This window comes from Anomaloglossus baeobatrachus, chromosome 5, assembly GCF_048569485.1.
Source record: "Anomaloglossus baeobatrachus isolate aAnoBae1 chromosome 5, aAnoBae1.hap1, whole genome shotgun sequence".
NCBI classification, from domain to species: Eukaryota; Metazoa; Chordata; class Amphibia; order Anura; family Aromobatidae; genus Anomaloglossus; species Anomaloglossus baeobatrachus.
This window is the reverse complement of record NC_134357.1, coordinates 117,453,490-117,459,582: the sequence shown is the minus strand read 5'-3', so window position 1 is coordinate 117,459,582 and position 6,093 is coordinate 117,453,490. Positions and strand designations below refer to the sequence as shown.

At 51.9% G+C, this 6,093-nt stretch overlaps 1 protein-coding gene across 2 annotated transcripts in view; it reads left to right on the top strand.

Moving 5' to 3' along the window:
* The first annotated feature begins 471 nt into the window (after positions 1-471).
* The window catches only part of CCAR1 (cell division cycle and apoptosis regulator 1), a 189,314-nt gene continuing 183,692 nt past the window's right edge, over positions 472-6,093 (top strand). For both annotated transcript variants that reach the window (XM_075348798.1, XM_075348797.1), the window contains exon 1: positions 472-559. The gene's annotated coding sequence lies outside the window, so the exon portion shown is untranslated. The remainder of the gene's footprint in view (positions 560-6,093) is intronic.

The window sequence follows — 6,093 nt, the reverse complement described above, 5'->3', positions numbered from 1 at the left end:
AGATAGGCTGTGTAACGCATTAATAGGAGTATTTTGTGAGGCCAAGGCTATCTGACAGGGATTCTGTTAAGCACACCAGGCCCGAAGCCCATGTAATGGCGTCTGCAGCTTATAGTGTGCGCTGCTGAATGTGAGGCCCCTACATGGCGCCCTCAGTCCTCACACTCCACCTGTAGTGTCTAGCTACAGAAGAGGTCACCAGTGAGAGACTAACAATAAAATATTAGCCCCGCCAGCTCTTGGCAGATTAGAGTGGGGCGAGAGGAGCTGCTGTGCATATTACACAACCGCCTCTCCTCACAACGTGCGCTGTAATGGCGACTTCATAAGAAGCGCAACCATTTTATAACATTATGTGTGCGAGGTGACGCAAGGACGCACGCTCTGACGTCACGTACCACGTGCGCCCTTGTGTACGGAAAGAACACTGTACGGATGGTAGCCACGGCGTGACGTCGCCTGCGTGGAGTAGCTGGAAGGCTGCGCGCATGCGCACTCGGGCTCTCACGGCAGACCGGGCAGATACCATGGAGTCGGTGTCAGTGTGCAGCGGATCAGGGTGAGTGTGTGATAGCGGCTGCGGGGTACAGCGGCGTGTAGAAGCTGCAAACTCCTCCCATACATAGGCTGTGCTGCGCTCCTGACATTGCAGGCGCCCTCCGTGCGGATATTCGTGCTGTGGCCGGTTTCAGTGTATATATATATAATGTATGTAGGATAATGTCGCACCGAATCTCCTGAGGCTCTTCTCTCCACAATGGGATTTGTTAGGAAGGATTAACCCTTCTGTTCCCTCTTTAGCTTCAGAGCAATTTTTAATTAAATTGTGCACATTTTTTTTTTTATGCAAATTTTCTTAAATCATTTTACATTAGACTGTTCCATCATCCAACAGATCGCTATCCGCACCTCACTTTATTATTGCGCTTATATAGCGCCCTCATATTCCGCAGCGCTGTACACACACTGTCATCACTGTCACAACCTGCATTCCCTATCAGTCTGTGGAGTATGGGAGGAAACCGGGGAGAGAACATACAGATTGTGTGTGGATGTCGTCTTTGGGGGATGTGACCCCAGCGCTGCAGAATCCGGCCAATCTGTGAAACTCTTGAAAACAAGTTATACGTATCCGACTGGTTTCAATATTATATTGTAGCTTTTTATATAAACTGCCTGATCGGATTTGTTGTCAGATACAAAGGTGTCAGTTTTCCTTAAATTTTTAGGTCGGGGACCTGCTGTTGCTGTACGCTTATGTTGCATTACTGGCACAGGGATAGCCATTGTTCTGCCCCCTGCGGAGCCGCCGCTCTGCCCCTTTGCGCTCTCTGTCCCCCTGCGGAGCCGCATTTCTGCCCCTTTGCGCTCTCTGCCCCCCTGCGGAGCCGCCGCTCTGCCCCTTTGCGCTCTCTGCCCCCCTGCGGAGCCGCAACTCTGCCCCTTTGCACGCTCTGCCCTCTGCGGAGCCGCCGCTCTGCCCCACTGCACGCTCTGCCCTGTGCGGAGCCGCCGCTCTGCCCCACTGCACGCTCTGCCCTGTGCGGAGCCGCCGCTCTGCCCCCACTGCGCGCTCTGCCCTCTGCGTAGCCGCCGCTCTGCCCCACTGTGCACTCTGCCCTCTGTGGAACCGCCGCTCTGCCCTCTGCAGAGCTGCTGCTCTACCCCCACTGCGCGCTCTGCCCTCTGCGTAGCCGCCGCTCTGCCCCCACTGCGCGCTCTGCCCTCTGCAGAGCCGCCGCTCTGCCCCCACTGCGCGCTCTGCCCTCTGCAGAGCCGCCGCTCTGCCATCTGCAGAGCTGCTGCTCTGCCCCCACTGCGCGCTCTGCCCTCTGCGTAGCCGCCGCTCTGCCCCCACTGCACACTCTGCTCTCTGCGTAGCCGCTGCTCTGCCCCCACTGCGCGCGCTGCCCTCTGCGGAGCCGCCGCTCTGCCATCTGCAGAGCTGCTGCTCTGCCCCCACTGCACACTCTGCCCTCTGCGTAGCCGCCGCTCTGCCCCCACTGCGCGCTCTGCCCTCTGCAGAGATGCTGCTCTGCCCCCACTGCGCGCTCTGCCCTCTGCGTAGCCGCCGCTCTGCCTCCACTGCGCGCTCTGCCCTCTGCGGAGCCGCCGCTCTGCCCCCACTGCGCGCTCTGCCCTCTGCGGAGCCGCCGCTCTGCCCCCACTGCGCGCTCTGCCCTCTGCGGAGCCGCCGCTCTGCCCCCACTGCGCGCTCTGCCCTCTGCGTAGCCGCCGCTCTGCCCCCACTGCACACTCTGCTCTCTGCGTAGCCGCCGCTCTGCCCCCACTGCGCGCGCTGCCCTCTGCGGAGCCGCCGCTCTGCCATCTGCAGAGCTGCTGCTATGCCCCCACTGCGCGCTCTGCCCTCTGCGTAGCCGCCGCTCTGCCCCCACTGCACACTCTGCCCTCTGCGTAGCCGCCGCTCTGCCCCCACTGCGCGCTCTGCCCTCTGCAGAGCTGCTGCTCTGCCCCCACTGCGCGCTCTGCCCTCTGCGTAGCCGCTGCTCTGCCCCCACTGTGCGTTCTGCCCTCTGCGGAGCCGCCGCTCTGCCCCCACTGCGCGCTCTGCCCTCTGCGGAGCCGCCGCTCTGCCCCCACTGCGCGCTCTGCCCTCTGCGTAGCCGCCGCTCTGCCCCCACTGCGCGTTCTGCCCTCTGCGTAGCCGCCGCTCTGCCCCCACTGCGCGTTCTGCCCTCTGCGGAGCCGCCGCTCTGCCCCCACTGCACACTCTGCTCTCTGCGTAGCCGCCGCTCTGCCCCCCCCCCCTGCGCGCTCTTGTTAGAAGTCACTAGGTGACAGGCATCCTTTCTTCACTGCTCACATCGGTTTTAAGTTAACGTTATATGTGTTGTTTCAGATGGGGAAGGGACCTTTTTCTTTTTCCTCAGTGAGGATTACGCTACAGTATTCTTGTCACAACAAAACTGCACCAAAACGGCATCTTGTCCCAGAAATGTAAAGAATAAAGAACAAAAAACGTTTGTAATAATGGTGCGTTTTTTATGCAATTTTTCAGTAGAATCAAGCCAAAAAAACGCAAGAAGGTAGAACATGCTGCAGAAGTTTGTGACAGATAAACTGCAGACAAAAATACTGCAACGTGTGCACAGCACATCTGAATTCTCATAGACTTTGTTGGGAAGTCAAAAGTCAGAACTTGCTGACATCAAAACTGCACCAAAAATTGCGACAAACTGCAGCGTGTGCACATAGCTTATTTGTAAATGAGCTGTTACGATCTATGGCCCGGACACTGAGCTCCATGAGAATCTGCCTCCGGGGCTTATTCTATATGAAAGAGGGCGTTACCAATGTGAGACATGTAATGACTGACACTCTGATCTCCTGAGTTACATATCTCATACTAGTAATGCTCACTTTAATATAAGATAAATAAAATAAGCTCTAGATGCAGATTCTCGGGAAGATCAGGGTCCAGCCCATAAATCTTAGTTTATTTACATTTAAGAATATATAGACTTCTCTGGATTAAGACATCGGATCGCAGATATCAAGGTAAAATTTTATTCACCTTCCTATGACTTACATGCCCATATATACGGCTTAGGATGGTTGATCCTCCTGACAAACTCCCTTTAGGCTATGTGCGCACGTTGCGTTCTCTGCAGTGCAGAAAAGAATGCCCCCTCTGGCAGACTGGACACTGCGTTTGTAAAAAAAATTGCATCCACGACGCATGCATTTTGGATGCTTTTTCCATGCATTTTGCATGCGTTTTGGATGGATTTTCGACAGTGCGTTCCCCCGGCAATTCAGCCCTGCTACATGCCGGCTGACAGCAGACAGTCACGCGATGATAATGAACTCGGGTGAACTTCACCCGACTTCTTTGTCATACCGCGGCTCTGTCTGTGGCGTCCTGATTGGCGGAAACTGCTAATCCCCTGAGTGACTGAAGTGAGCAGCGCGATTAGCGCTGCCGTCACTCAGGTTACCCGCAGCTAGCTGGAGTCCTCCACCCGAGACCGCAACTCACTTGTGACTTCATCGCTGATCGCGCGGCTCACTTCAGTTGCTGCGTGCAGCTGACAGAGAGCGGTCTAGTCTGTGACCGCTCTTGTCAGCTTCATGTAGCAGAGCTGAGAGTGTTGCGGGACCTCGTGTTGATTACGTCGGACCTGGAGGGGTATTTGAGGATTTTAATAAAGTGGTGAAAGAGGGTGGGGTTTTTTTTGTCTTTTATTCCAAATAAAGGATTTGTGTTTATTTTCTTTAACTTACAGATTAATCATGGAAGGTATCTCGGGGAGACGCCTGCCATGATTAACCTAGGACTTAGTGGCAGCTATGGGCTGCTGCCATTAACTCCTTATTACCTGGATTGCCACCGCACCAGGGCAATTCGGGATGAGTCGGGTAGAGTCCCGGGACACAGGCATCTAAAGGATACGACAATTCCGGACGGCTGCTGGCTGATATTGTTAGGCTGGGGGGCTCCCCATAACGTGGCGCTCCCCATCCTGAGAATACCAGCTTTCATCCGTGTGGCTTTACCCTGGCTGGTATCAAAATTGTGGGGGACCGCACGTCGTCTTTTTTTAATTATTTATTTTATTTATTGTACTGCACGATATAGACCCGCCCACCTGCGGTTGTGATTGGTTGCAGTGAGACAGCTGTCACTCAGCGTGGGGGCGTGTCTGGCTGCAACCAATCATAGGTGCCGGTGGGCGCATCGGGGATCGGTGAGTATGAGAGAGGGGGAGAGACTGACCGACGGACAGAGAGAGGGACAGACAGACCGACAGAGAGAAACAGACAGAGGGAGATTCACCGACATCCACAGACAGAGATTGACCGACATTGACAGAGACTGAAAAGACCTGCGTTTGCTTGTCAAAAAAGCATGCGGAACGCAACAAAAATGCAGTCCAAGTACATTTTGGTTGCGTTTTGACTCTTATTATTGATTTCAATAGGTGGAGAACGCAGCTACAACGCACAAAAGAAGTGACATGCTGCTTTTTTTCCGCAGCGATTTTGGGCATCCAAAACGCTGTGTTTACAAACGCAGCGTGCGCATTGATTTTTCGGCTTTCTCATAGACTTTGCTGGGGAAGCTGAACGCATGCAATTTGGCACTGAAACTCTGCAGTTCTAAACGCAACGTTTCCGCGGAAAAAACGCAACGTGCGCACACAGCCTTAAGGGTATGTACATGGGGAACATATCTGCTGTTGTTGAACCGCACAGTTCACCTGTTTGAAGTACAAATTATAAAGTCCCCTGTAACATCCAGAGCAAAAATGGACACCCTGCAGATTTCAGATCCACAGAACCAGTCAATTTATAAAGCTAATATTCTCCACAGTGGGTGCAGGAGATTACACAGCCCTGCTACTGGAGCCATAGAGAATTTTTTTTTTATCCAAAAACACAAGTAAGGCTGAGGTCACTCGTCCTGTAATCATCCATTAGAACGGATCCTGCAGAGATCCATTGGCAAAAAAATTCTGCAAACACAACTTTTTTTTGTTTGATATTAAATAACCAATGTCTGCTGGATCCGTTTTTTTTTTTTTCCTTGTTTTTTTTACATTGCAGTCTATGGAGATCAGATTCTCCACAGAATCCCATATTAAAAAAACAGATACGGCAAACATCATTTTTCCAATGGATCTCTGCAGAATCCATTCTAACAGATGATTACAGGACATGTGAACTCAGCCTTATATTGTAAACTGTCACATGTATAGGAGTAGACAACAGCTGCAGGCTTATACAGTCATGAAAAAGTTTGGGCACCCCTATTAATAACCTTTTTTCTTTATAACAATTTGGGTTTTTGCAAAAGCTATTTCAGTTTCATATATCTAATAACTGATGGACTAAGTAAGATTTCTGTATTGAAATGAGGTTTATTGTACTAACAGAAAATGTGCAATCTGCATTTAAACAAAATTTGACCGGTGCAAAAGTATGGGCACCTCAACATAAGTGACATTAATATTTTGTAGATCCTCCTTTTGCAAAAATAATAGCCTCTAGTCGCTTCCTGTAGCTTTTAATGAGTTTCTGAATCCTGGATGAAGGTATATTTGACCATTCCTGTTTACAAAACAATTCCAG